At 37.6% G+C, this 14,296-nt stretch overlaps 1 protein-coding gene across 3 annotated transcripts in view; it reads right to left on the minus strand.

The window, feature by feature from the left end:
- The window catches only part of LOC113997535 (cadherin-12), a 347,586-nt gene that overhangs the window by 105,395 nt on the left and 227,895 nt on the right, over positions 1-14,296 (minus strand). The window lies entirely within an intron of this gene.

Here is a 14,296-nt window from a genome sequence, read left to right on the forward strand (position 1 = left end):
ACTACACCTATAAAACAGAGAAGTGACATTACACGGTGCTTTTATGCACAACAAGTACGGTGCAGAAATACTGAGGGCATGAATCATAAAAAGAGCCACTGCAAAATGTAATAAGCCCAGATGCATCTTTTTTTTCTATTTGGTGTTATTTAGATGCCTAACAATGAGATCCATACAAGTGAGCTTATTAGCAAAAAGGTGCTATAGCCTGTAAGAAATACCAAAGAGAAAAGTTGTATCCTAGATGCCCTCTTTCTCAGAAATTATTTACTAGGGAAAACAATTTTGAACCCTTTTCTGTGTTAAGTTTAAAGCTACCTTATTCTGACAAAATGCAGGAGCAAATGATGTTACCGCCCTGAATGCCCAGTGGGTACACGAGCTACAGATTATTTTGAGTCACTCTTCTGTTATATGGTGGTTGAATGCTTATTTCGTACCTCCTAAGTGAATGCTCTCTCAAGACCATCACTCTCTTGAAAAAAAGAAGGAAGCTGATCTGTTTTATGTAGGATCATTAAATATTCATCAGGCCAAAAAAAAGAGGAAGAGAGAAAAACTACAAAGATTCTGGTGGTTAAAACACGAGGAGGGGATACTCTAAAAAAGGAAAGTATTAAAGCTGCATTTGCAACATCTTGTGTGAGTTTCTACCTACCTCACTGCAAAATGAAAAAAACATAATAGAACCTCTCCTCCAGCCATATTTTGCATGGGATGTAACTCTGAACTCTGAAAATGTCACGGACTGGCTTCTGAAAAAGAATTAGGTATATCTACTTTATGGTTTCTGACAGTGCTTAGGCATTAATTGGCTTCTAGCTGCTCAGCAGTGTAAAGTTCAGACGGTCCTGTGTGCAAGCAGATTGAGGACAGACTTAGCTGACATTTTAGGTGCCCATGGAAAAAAAATTAATAGAATTTTACTTTTTTTAAAGTTTCAGGTAGGTGCTAAGATACTTCATTTGGAATTAGACAAATAAATGCATGTGGATGTCTAACCCTGCACGGCATACCCTCACTTACTGTAGTAGTGCTGAATTTGATTTGTGTCTGATCTGGTTGGGCTCCATAGATATTGCTTCAAGTACCTAGCCAAATTTCAAGAACATTTTGTCTCACATTTATAATGTAGGCCAGCAAAATTTAGGTGCCTATAGATAAGGAATTCTCAGCATTGCTTGAAGAACTTAGTGGTACAGCTCAAGCTGTTGAAAGATATTTGGGAGTCTAAAGACTGACTAGGGTTTTCAAAACCATTTACTTGCCCTGTATTTAGTTATATAAAGAAAAAAAAATGAAAACCTACCCACAAGATGCTTGTAAAACTCTCAGTGCCAAGTTACCTTTACACATCTGGCTTGAGAATGTGCTGATGAAAAGCATTCATGAACAAGACCTTACTAATGAGCCTAAAATCTCGACTGTTAATAAGAGTAGTACTGATATGATGCACATTGTGTCCACAAGTAAGTCAACACTCAAATCATAAAACACATTTGCAGTGTGAGAAGTGCAGCTCATGTATTCTTTAATATAAGCGGTCTGGACAACAGCAGCACTGGAAATGAACCATTAGGGCATTCCTGCAAGGTAGCTGATGAGTTAGTGTCCCAAAGTCTCTTGCAGTATGCTGCCATAAAACCTGTCCTGTCATCACTGTTACTGTCCCCTTGTGCTAACCAAAGTAAATCGATAAAGGTGGCTAAAACATAAAGCATCCAGATTGCAGTATAGGTATTACTGAACTGCCACAACTTTAGCTCTATAGTAAATCAGTAGGATGTGCTGGTGCAGTTCTTATCCCTTATCTTTCCTTTAAATCAGCCGTTCAGAGATCTCTTATTGCTGTGCAGTGGCCCAAAGAGAGGATTCCTTCTTTACAACTTGCCAGTTCAATTACTAGCTTCATATGGATTTTGGAATTTAGGGAGCTGATGCCTTGCTGCGATCTTTTGATTCAGTCAGGCAGTCTGACACCTTGGTGCCTTTCAGGTCATTTATGTAAGATTTTCTTCAGAAGGAAAGGTTATAATTTGCTTTTGCTTATTTGTTACAAAGAAAAGCTGATGTAGGAACTGATTATCCAACATTTTATGTTGCAACAATTCCTGATACACCAGTGTCTGAATCTGGGTTGTGTGAAATAAAAGCAGTTGTTTACTTATGTTCAGTCACTGCCTCTCCCTCCACAAATGTTAATAGTTCCCCTCCTTATTCCCCCACAGGTATTGCAAATAAAACTATCAAAACCAGTGCTTTAATTTATCATAGTAAAGTTATTTTTTCTATTCAACCAGGGTAAGATCTTTTTTCCCTCCTGCTGAACTAGCAACTGGATGATCTTTTGAAGGCACACAGGACCATCCACTCTTTGAACAGCAAGGCACTTGTCTCAGTGGATTATGCTCAGTGATTATTATTGGTTTAGGACTTAAAACGTGTGAACAAAGGATTCATTCAAAATCACTGAAGAATCATGAAAGAATCCCGGGACTATCAAGCATCTGTTGATCACTGTCTGAAAAGGTTTGGTTTGCACTCAGGCATGAGGTGATATGTAGTGAAAGCGGCAACAAAAGTAGATAAATTTGTAGCTACTGAACCAGAGGAGTAGAAAGTAGGGCTGATAATTTGAGCATCTGTGTCTGTATCATTTATTGTAAGACCATAAATTGTAGACTTGAGCACTTAAACCTGCCCTTCAGGTACCTTTTTCATCTGAATTCTCTCAAGGCTGTTGAAAATATTGATTACTGTTGCCCTATTGCTAAAAGGACAACAAAAGTAACGGGCTCAGAGAGAAGCAGTGAAATTGATGGAGATATGAAAAGTTTTCCACGTAGAGCTTTAGAGATTTAATCTGTTTAATTTAGAAAGGAGACAAAAACATGTGACATGATAAAGATGTATACAGTAGGTAGGACTATACCAAAGCTAAATTATCTGTTCCTACACACTTTTTATCTTCCAGACTGAAAGGTAAAAATGTTAAAAATAGAAAAAGGAAATGTTTTGCAGAATGACATGAACAGTTAAGGGAATGTACAGTCACTATACTTAACAAAATGGGGATTAGAGAAATATCTGACATGCATGTGAACCCAAACAACCATCCTTTTTAAGAGTTAAGAAAGCAATAAGTAAATTGTGCTTGGATAAAACTTAGTCCCAGATAGATTGTGACATTATAATCTACCTAAATATGTGTTTAACTTTCTCCTAGCCTCTACTTCTGGATATTTACAGAAAAAAGAGGCTAGATAGGCTTCTAAGGTAACGTTCCTACAAAGTGAGAATCTTAGGTGCGTAATTATCTTATGTTTCGGATATGTTAGGATACTCCTTTAGATCAGAACAAATGATAAAATTGATGCTTGTGTACTAAAAGCAATAAACACAAATGGAAGATGAAAGACATGATTGAGGAGATATGCTCCAGCCGTAGGTTTCCTGGTCAGGTTATTATTGGATTGTCTGTTGGCACCCATATTATTCTTTACCAATTAGAATCTCTATTCCCAAAACATCATGCCAACCTCAGTGGGAAGACTAGCAGTCAACAAACCGTCCAGTGAAAATCGTCCATTGTTAACAATGTGTAAAAAGATGTGAATGTTTAGCTGAAATTACACCTTGAGAGTACCAGCAGCATCATTTTCTGTCAATCCTGGTACAGAATGATGTGTCAGGAAATCCTTGGTTAGAAGTCCCCTTACCTACTACTTGATGCGTTCTTATTCCCTCAAGAACCTACTACTTGCTGTTTCCTTGTCCCTTCAAGACTGTTCCATAGGAATGTTCATTCCTTAAATGTTTATTCATTAATATCCTTTGAGCTTCTTATGAAAATAGAAGGTCGGTCCCGAGATTTGTTAACAAAAATGACAGCAGTATCTTTAGCAGTGTCAATTTGAATCAAGTCCAAGGCAGTATTAAAAGTGTCAGTTTCTCTCCAGTAGCTCTTGCAATGAAAACTGAACAGTCTGTAAAGCTTTTCCTCTTCCTCTGCTGTCATTCTTTGCTTTCACACCTGCCTGAAGACTCCTCCTCTATTTCCAATCTTTGCCTCTCTAATCCTCCTCAGTGATTTCGCATTTACTGCTGGCTTCTGCACAAAAGGTGCTTAGGCATAACTGGTAAGTAAAGATGTCTAGACAGTGAAATTTTACTTTACTGTGATATTTCAGATAGTTTTAGACTTTCACTTCATCTTGCATCATTCCAGAAAAAAGTATTGCACTCTCCAGAAAACAATACTGGCACTGCCAAGTTTTTAGCAAAGAAAACAGCTTATTTCATTTCCATTGGTCTTCTTCCTATTTAGTTATGACCTGTTTAACTTGCAGACTGACTAGCTTGTCTGGGAACCTGACAACCTGCCCTGTCATCAACTTCATGGAAGAGAGATCAGGGCACAGGCAAACCCACCAAGTTCCCAGCTTCAGAGAAGACTGCCTAGCCTATGGGTTCAAAGCCAACTAGTGCTCGGCCTGTCAGGGTGATGAAAAGAATACTTCTCTTCTAATATGGGAACCACCTATTTAATTTTCCAGTCATCAGCTAACCTGTTGGATGACTCACTAAGCACCCATCTGGTTTTTCATAAGTTTTGAGAGAATTACGTGTTTGCACCTTTCAGTTCTATAGAAACTTAGCAAAAATGTCTCGTGGAAAGGTTTCAGTCAGCTCTATCAGGATCCTTGTTGAGCAAAGGCTGGAGGGATGTCAAACTCATGTTCCCACAAGATCTATAATGGTTCCTTAATTAGGAAAAACCTACAGTGTACAGAACAGATATTGGACTGGATTGCCCATAGTCTTCCTTACTACAAATAAGGGGAAACTTTAAGTACCTAGGACTCATTAAATTCAAGGCTGACAGACAGATACACTGACTAATTGGCTGACATTCCATTTAAAGATACTCTAGTATATGCTGTTCATCATTCTGTAGATATTTTTAGACCTCTGTTTTATGTGGATTTTCTTTTCCTAAGGTATTATTTTTATCTGCAATGTCTTTGCAGTAGATTTTAAGCCTTATGGGATTCCCTAAACAGAGAAAAATATGTCCTTAACAGCATAATTATGATCAGTGATTTTTTTCTCTTAGCTCTTGTTAAACCAGATTCTCATGAACACTTTTCTTATCACTCCAGGCCTTCCTAGGATTACATCTAATTTGCCACATGGAGTTATTTCTGCACACAGAATTAAAGCCCTTAATCATATTTGGTTTAGTGACTCCCATTTGCTTAGCAGTCTTAAGACTATTTTGCCTTCTGTTTCACCCTCCTCTAGGGCTGATGATGACTTGATTGGTTCACACAATCCATCACTGACTGATTTCTTAAACTAGTTATCTTAGTAGAGAATATCAGTCATGTCCATGCTTTTATTATTTTGGTTTACTGCAGAGTTTTATACAAAAATGGGGAAGAAGAACACTAGACATGCCTTCACTTTCCATGCAAAATATCCATTAAAAGCCATTTAAATTTTGGCTTGTTAACATTATCCGCAGTGTTTTTATGAGAAGACAGGTAGAACATGATTACTTGTCATGACTGAAGAGCTGCCTCGTGCCATTGAAACTTTGCACTTGTTTCTTCTCTGAAAAATTATAAATAGAACTGAGCTTATATGAAAAAATAGCTCAGTGGCTGGAAAGCAATTTTAAAGAAAAATTATGTTCATAGACATGCAGGCAGTAGCTTGAAAAGCAGCTTTTATAAAACATATTTAATGTTTACAGTTGCTTAGTGGCTGTGAACATAATACTTTCAAAATATGTTTAGAACCACTTTTTGGCCAAAAGAACAGCTCTTACTCAAAAGATATTAATGTTCAGAGTCATTTTGTCATAAGAAAAAAGCAACTTCTTGTTATTTTTTATCATTTACAGTTGATCTGTGGCTCTTGAAACAGCTATCAATATGAGTGTTTTATGTTTACAGGTATTATGTGCCCATATAAAACAATTTCTACATCTTTCAATACTACACTTAAATATGCCAATACCTTTCCCTTGGTAACAGTATAATTAACAAAAAAATTAACACGTTATCTCGACAACTCTTTTGTGATATATCTTGAACCTAAAGATGATTATGCAAACAGTAAGACTTCTCCTTATATACTAAAAGAACTAATACTCAACACCATTGAAATTACCAACACACACATTTAGAGCAAACCCAATAGTTTAATTTTAATAATGAAAGTATTGCTTGGTAACCTAACAGAGTAGTCTGCATCAAAAGATATGTGTGATGAAATATATTATTTGATTTATGCTACTCATCCCGAGTAAAGTCAGCATGTGGATAGAAACATAATGATTTTAACAGCTGTGACATGAGTTTTTAACTTTGTCCACACAATCACACACAGAATCATAGAATGGGTAAAATTGGAAGGGACCACAGTGAGTTATCTGGTCCACCCTCCCTGCTCAAGCAGGGTCATCCCAGAGCACACTGCACAGGATTGCATCCAAATGGTTCCTGAATATCTCCAATGAGTGAGACTCCACAACCTCTCTGGACAATCTGTTCCAGTGCGCAGTCACCTCTACAGTAAAGAAGTTATTCCTCATATTCAGGTGGAACTTCCAGTGGATTGGTTTCTGCCTGTTGCCTCATCCTATGGCGTGGCATCACCGAGAAGAGTCTGGCTCCATCCTCTTAACACCCTCCCTTCAGACACTTATATACATAAATAAGGTCCTTTCTCAGTTGACTCTTCTCAAAGCTGAATAGGCCCAGCTCCCTCAGCCTTTCCATGTAAGAGAGATGCTCCATCCCCTTAATTATCTCTGTAGCCCTCTGCTAGACCCGCTTCAGGAGCTCCATGTCTCTCTTACACTCAGGAACCCAGAACTGGACACAGCACTCCAGATGAGGCCTCACAAGAGCTGAGAAGGGAGGCAGGATCACCTGCCTTGACCTGCAGGTGATGCTCTTCCTAATGCATCCCAAGATACTATTGGCCTTCTTGGGCACAAGGACACACTACTGGCTCATGAGCAGCTTTTTGCCCACCTGCACAGAGCTGCTTTCCAGCAGGTCAGCCCCCAGCCTATCCTGGTGCCTGAGGTTATTCTTCTCCAAGTGCAAGACTCTGTATTTGTCTTTGCTGAATTTCAGAAGGTTCCACCCTTCCCATGTCTCTGACCTGTTGAGGTCCTTCTGAAGGGCAGCAGAGCACTCTGGGGTATCAGCCACTCCTCCCAGTTTTGTGTCAACAGCGAACATGCTGAGGAGGCATCTGACCCTTTATCCAAGTATTGATGAAGAGGTCAAACAATGTTGAATCTTGGGGGACATCACTAGTGACAGGCCAACTAGACCTTGTGCCACTGATTACAACCCTTTGGGATCTGCCATTCAGCCTGTTCTCAATCTACCCCACTGTCCGCTCATCTAATCCGCATCTCCTAAGTTTGCTTATGAGGATGTTGTGAGAGACAGTGTCAAAAGCCTTGCTGAAGTCGTGGCAGAAATTATCCACTTGGAGGCTTGAATATACATGAAGTAAGACTCAAATTCTCTACATGAGTTCAATGCTAATACCGACATTTTGGTACCGTAAAAATAGCTGTCAGAAGCCAGTTATCCAGTGTTGCCATTTTTTAACAGCCCAGATTTCTCAGACATTTTGTTGTGTACATGTCTGTATACTCCTGTTCGCCACAGCTTTCATTTTACATAGATTCTCCTACCTAACAGCATTTGCCAAATTTCTTTGTTCTGCTGACATCATTCAACACCTAGTGTGTATGAAAAGAAAATCACAGTATGACAATAACCACAATCCTTTAACCAAGCAAGTCTTGATTCTCCCTCCCTTTTGATCTAAAAAATTTTTTTCTGGTTTGTCTTTTTTTTTCCCCAGAGTGAAGCTGCTTAGGATGCCTAGTGATCTATCATAGTGTCAAGAAACACTTTTCTTTCAAAAGCTTTTATTGTCTACCTGTGATATTCTCTCAACATATCAATGTTGGGTTTTTCTCAATTTTTGTTTTGTTTTACATTTTGTGCAATGTCTCATATAAAGGGAAAAACACTCTCTGAGAAAAGGCTTAGGAGCCACAACCTGCCCTTCCTTCTTCTCCTTCCTTAAAACTCACCTTTCCATACAGTGGCTAAAAAACTTAGTCTGATGATCAGTGAAGTAGATGTTTCTTTTCACAGTTAAAAAAAAAAAATCAGAAAGACAAGAGTTGTAATTAAAAAAGCAGTTCTTACTAAGAAACCAGTGAATTCTGATGGGTAAACTGTCATCTACCATAGCCCCTGGATGGAGTACAGAAAGACAGTGATGGGACGTGAATTTTTCTAAAAAGGGGCCTGAGTGACCCAGGCCACCAGGTCTGACCCAGGCAATGGAAAAATTTGTATACTGTAATAACGCACTGAATTAGAGGACATGTGGATATGACCCTGTAAGGTGAGGTTCAGTATGGTTTTGCAACTCTTCACAAAGCTGCTCTTCACAAAACCTATTAAAACTACTGGGTGCATCAATGAGTACATAGCTCTAGACTACTTGTATAGATTAACAGTATCTAAATTTCAAAAAAGCTTTCAGCAAGGCTCCTAAGCAAAGACTCTTTAAAAAGAGAAAAAAAGAAAGATTAAGATACAGGAGCCTTTCCTAAAATAATACTCAAATAAAAAGAGAACTCAAACAGTAGGAAAAAATTGGCAATCTTTATATGAGAGAGGGGTTGCCACTGGCATCTCACTTGGATCTGAATTCATAGGTTGCCAGTAAAAGAAAATATATGAACAGGTGACAGCTGGACAAAATGAAAACTTGGTTGCAAAGTGTTACAGGGGAATCTTAACGTAGCATGTATCTGAGAATATGGAACTTCACATTAAGAAACGCAATGAGGCACGGGGAAAAAGAACTTATCAGAACTTTCACAGAGGTGGGTTGTAGCTCAGTACCCTATTAAGTCTTGGTCTTGAAATCTCTGTGGAAAATCCTCCAAAGTTTTCATCTCAATGATCAACAGCAGACAAAGAAGGAAAATGATCAATAATTAGACAAGAAATAGTGGATTAAAAAAACATATTCAATATTTTTTTATCTTGAATATGACATCCAACTCCTATCATAGTATCTAAGGACTTGATAACACCAGAAACAAGCATGGAGACCAGGGTGGAGCTGGAGGGGCTGCTGACAGATTATACTGTCAGTTTTCTGTCCATTCAAAAATATCTCTGGCCTCAATGGATTCCCAAAGTATTATCTTCCTCGACAGCCTGGATATGCTTTTGGAAGTCCTTAAAAATATATCACCAGAAGCCAGGAATCTATATCAAAGGAAGGATCACTCAGTAATTGCTCCAATGCCTTATAGTCCTTCCTTCCCCGGTCTCTGCTCACTGTAAGCTTCAGGCTAAACTTAGGCACATGGTACCAAGGTAAGCCAGACCAGAGTGCAGGTTACTACCCACCAGTTCCTCAGGTTAGTTTTCTCTGTATTGTAATTCTTGCACATGAAACTACGTGGATATATTGAACATATGTTCCATTTGCGGATGTATATATATGCACTTTTGTCAATGTTCAAATATAAGCCAATGTTTAAATAAAATCCAGTTAAGTATTCAATTCAGAAGGAAAACTGACAGAAAATTTATAGAGACTACTTTCACACTGACAGTACCATGGAAAGTAAATCCATAACACTCTTCAGATGTGGAGGAACGCCTTACACCATGGAGGAACACAGTAAAAATAACTTGATATCAGCTTTCTCTTATCATTGACCATTTTAGTCTGCTGTGGTGATCTGTAGTTTGTAGAGTCCCCTCTAATCAACAAGGAGTTAATCTAGTGGAAAAGTATGAAATGAAATTGCTTAGGAAAGAACATATGGCATCCATATATTATGGAATTGATGGGTTTAGTATACCCATAGCTGGTCTATGTATTAAGCATAGAGAAATAATGGAAAGACCTTAGAAAACAATTAGGAGACAGTGACAGTAGAAGTTATAAATTTGCTGTTAAAATCAGCATATTCAGTGAAAGAAATGTGTAAGAAATGCAAATATATTTCTGCGCACATTTTTATGTATAAAAATAAAAAAATGTATAATAATATCTTTCCTTGAATGTGTGCTTAATGCTGCTATGCCCCCATTCTCAGGCATCTGGACTGATAGCTTTAATAAGGGGATAACCTTGGTTTATTTGCATGCTTACGTCAACTATATTGCAACAGAAGCTGGTGCAGCTGCCAGAAGGAACAACACAGTTGATTAAACTATACTTAAGGACAACATATTTTGCTAATACTAATTTGCAAATGGGAATATTAGTGCCCCAGTTTCAGTTGTCACAGATAAATCTCCATTTCTGATTTGTTCTACATTTTGGAACTTATCAAGAAAATATTTTAAAATAAGGATATTGATAAAACCAATTCAACATCAGAAACACAACCCCCCCCCAACATTAGGAGTCCAGCTCTTAAGCTTGTATAAGTCTCTTACTAGGCATAAGATGACAGCATAGCAATCTCTGTTCTTAAAATATTAGTTCTGTGTTGTAATCTGACTCCATCTGCTGAGGTTTTCTGCAGGGAATTTCACATCAATGTCCTTTCCAAAACAAATTCTTCACCATAAAGTATTCTGCACCCCATTTGTTATGTGAGCAATACACTGTCAACTTTGGAGGTACAGATACCTTTCCACAACACGAAAACTGTGACTACTTTGAAAGGATCAGAAAAAACAGAAGTCAGAGATGGGTACAGCATCCTGCATGTTATGGCAGTATGTAACCAAAGGGTTTTTCAAGAGAAGATCTTTTTTTGTGTGTCTGTGATTGACTTTTGTCTCCATAATGTAAGAGCAGATTACAGTGCGTGTATGGAAGGAGCAAGGTTAGCTGGCCATTCAAGCTTTGGCATCAAATAGGTTTGCATCCTGGCTTGTAGTGAGTAACCACCCTTCTAACATTTTTTCTTGAGAACATATGAAGCAATTTGGCTCCCAGTAAGGAATGTACCACTAAGTAAAAATAGCAGTCCTAAAATTATCTCTTCAGAAAAAAACTAAAAGATATGCATTACTGCTACCTTTTTTAAGGAGTGCTATTGATTGAAAGGAAAAACAAACAAGCTCTGGAGTGCGGAAACTGTAGAAGAAACTTCAATCTGTCTACAATGTAAATTTGAAGGGAAAAAGTAAATTTCCACCTACAACATGTGTGGAAAGTAACACAAGTTCTAAGAAAATCTACCATGAAAAATTTGGATATGACAGATGTGTCTAAATAATATATATGTGCAGAAAACCAGATCTTGAGATTGCTACAAATTTTCATCCTTTTGCACCTTTTCCAGTAAAAAATCACCGAGGCTCAGGATAAAGTTGATGCACAGTTTTACTATAATTCTGTAACAATGTTATGTTATTATTTCAGCCATCCCAGACTCAGTAACAGCAATTATAATGAAGTCCAGAGAATCACAGAATTGAGAACCATGTAGCCATGAAAATTTCTGAGGTGTGTAAGGGCTCTGAAAGACACTTTTCTTCCCAAGACTTCCCAGTCCCATACAGTCTTCTGTTATGGCTGCAGACCGTTTTATCTCAAGGATAATTTATACCGTTCCCTTTATTTCATTGTCCAAATTGAATATATACTGTGTGTTTACATTGGATGTATGATTTTATTAGCTACTTCTCAGCACCTCTATTCCCCTTTCAACATAAATTCTGGTATCCATATTTTACTCCTTATTATCAATAACCTTGGGATAAAGTCTCAAACTGAGAAAAACTGTGCAAATGTTATATAACAATAAAAGACAGTAAGTCACTAGTCACAAAAGCTTGTCAGGTTCATATAACTGACTAGTAAGGGTGAAAAAAGTCATGTTGCAGTGCATTTCCCACAATGAAAACAACACTCATGCAGTTCATAATCAATAATATTGTGAAACTATAGTAAATGAAGTTTAGGACATTTGATAATTGAAAAGCGGCAACTAGAAAATTAAAATGGAAAAAAAAAAATATGAGAGAAAGGGTTTATCAGGGTTTTTGCTTAAGTCGAGATGACCATATGCTGTACCAGCTGAAAAATCAGAGATTTTCAATGTCAGCCTCAGGCACTGGTAGGTTTAAGCATCTCTATAGGTGCAACTAAATAGTACTGATGATAGAGAGCAGTAGTTTTAGATCCTCTGAGGAATCTGTGCTTGCATTAGAAAGCAAAAGCATCGATAAGAGAGAACAAGAGAGTGGAAAGACCTACACTGGAGAAGGCACAATCTTCTGGCACATTACAGGTAACAGAAGGCACTTCTGGATATTTTTACTGCAAGACAATCTAGCAGCAAAAAATTTTATCTGCTTTAGTAGCCATTATTTGAAGTTTAGGCTTCCACTTAGGGCACTCTTTTCTTGCCTTGCCTTTTCTGATCAATTTTCATCCATCTTTTAATTGTTTTTATAGAGGAAAATAACATCTGTTATGAAAAAATCTTCTAGATATAGTGAATGTTACTGAATAAAGTGAAGATCAAGAAGATCCACTTTTGCCATGGCATCTACTTTTGTTTTTCCAAAGGAGAGTAAATTGGAAAGCAATTGTTTTAAAACACTGTATGCATGACACAGCACGCTCAATTGTATCTCATTTAGTCATGCAACTTCCCATCCATGTAAAAGTCACAATGTTTGGCAAACCTTAAAGAGTGTTTCCCATGAAATAAAGACCCTATTAGCATTTAATCTTCTACTGCACACATGTATTTAAGAAAATAAGAAAGGAAGATAGAGGGAGAACATCAGACTGAAAGAATGAATGCATGCACTGTGTTCCACTGTATAAACAGCACCACTCATTTTTTTTTTGCTCAGATCTCTCTGATCAAGTTTTAAAAACAATTTAGCAACCAACCATACACTCACTGGTGAAAAAAATTTTATTCTGACATACATCAAAATATAACAAATATTTTTCATCTATAAATAATACAACCATAAGTACTATTATTATGCATCTCTATAGGGTAAACCATATAGGGAATCTATAGACAAACTGTAGTGCACTAGTCTCTACAGTTGTATAAGACTAACATGATCATCCCTACATGTCTACTCACATCTCACTTTATCACATTATACCATACCTTACCACAAATTTTAAAATACTACCTCTTTAATTCTGTTTAGCAACTTGTGTAGACAACCAGTTGCCTTTCAGATTGACTTTAAAAACATCAACATTAGAGTTTCATAGCTGAAGGGGAACAGTATCCCTCTGCCATTTCAGACTCAGAAAACTTCCAAAACTGTTAGCAACTATCGGGAGTATTAAATGACTAGTACTGGCTTGTGAAGTACTGGGAAAAGACAGTTTAGGAGAGAAAATGGCAATAAGCTGGAACTAACACTGGGAAATTAACACTAGGAAGTTAAAGGACTCCCAGTGGAGAACAAATTAATTTCTGGTGTCTGCAGGGAAACCCAAAATACCATCTGGCAGCAGGACACAAGCAGTGTGCTTATGTTGCAAACACGCTTCTCAGGACCACTGCAGAATCAGCCATCAGGCAGAGACCCGAAGGGCCCATTAATTCTATTATCCTGCTCCAAAGCAGTATTGATGCTCTTTACATCATTCCTGGCAAATATCTATCACATTGTGAAAATTCTTCAAGCAAAAACCTATTCCAGTGCTTCAGTATCCTTACTAATTTCTTTAGAGAGAAAATTATTCTCTCTTCTGTACACTAGGTTTTTGAAAACTTACCATGTTCCCAGGTAATCTTTTTTTTTTTAAACTTAAGAATCTGGTGTACTAAAGATTTTCTTGGACATTAGGTTTTTGTCATCTTGAGTCAGTCTTGCAGACTCCCATTCTTGCATTGTGAACGAGGTGAGGACAATCGTTACTTTCAGCATGCACTTAAAGAATTGTCCCCTAATGAATAATTAGGACATCATGCAAGTGCTGTAGGAGTTTAATAGCCACAAAGACAAGACAGTTAAATGACACGATGCTGTACAAAAATTAATCTAATTCTGTACAGCAAACAGTTAATTTAAACAAAGAGGGGGGAACACACCTAAGTATGTGACATAAAAGGTTTGGGGGTACAGATAACCCCTGGACTTCAGCATAACTTCCTTGACTATCTCTTTCTATTCTCCTCCTGTCCTCAGAGACTTAAAGTTATTGGCACTCATTTTGGAGGAAAGTAAGTTTATAAATCAGCAAACAAAGCTAAAAGAAAACTCTAATCTGCATA

This window comes from Pipra filicauda, unplaced genomic scaffold, assembly GCF_003945595.2.
Source record: "Pipra filicauda isolate LSUMZ 115617 unplaced genomic scaffold, ASM394559v2 scaffold99_size2403431_pilon, whole genome shotgun sequence".
Classification (NCBI taxonomy): domain Eukaryota; kingdom Metazoa; phylum Chordata; class Aves; order Passeriformes; family Pipridae; genus Pipra; species Pipra filicauda.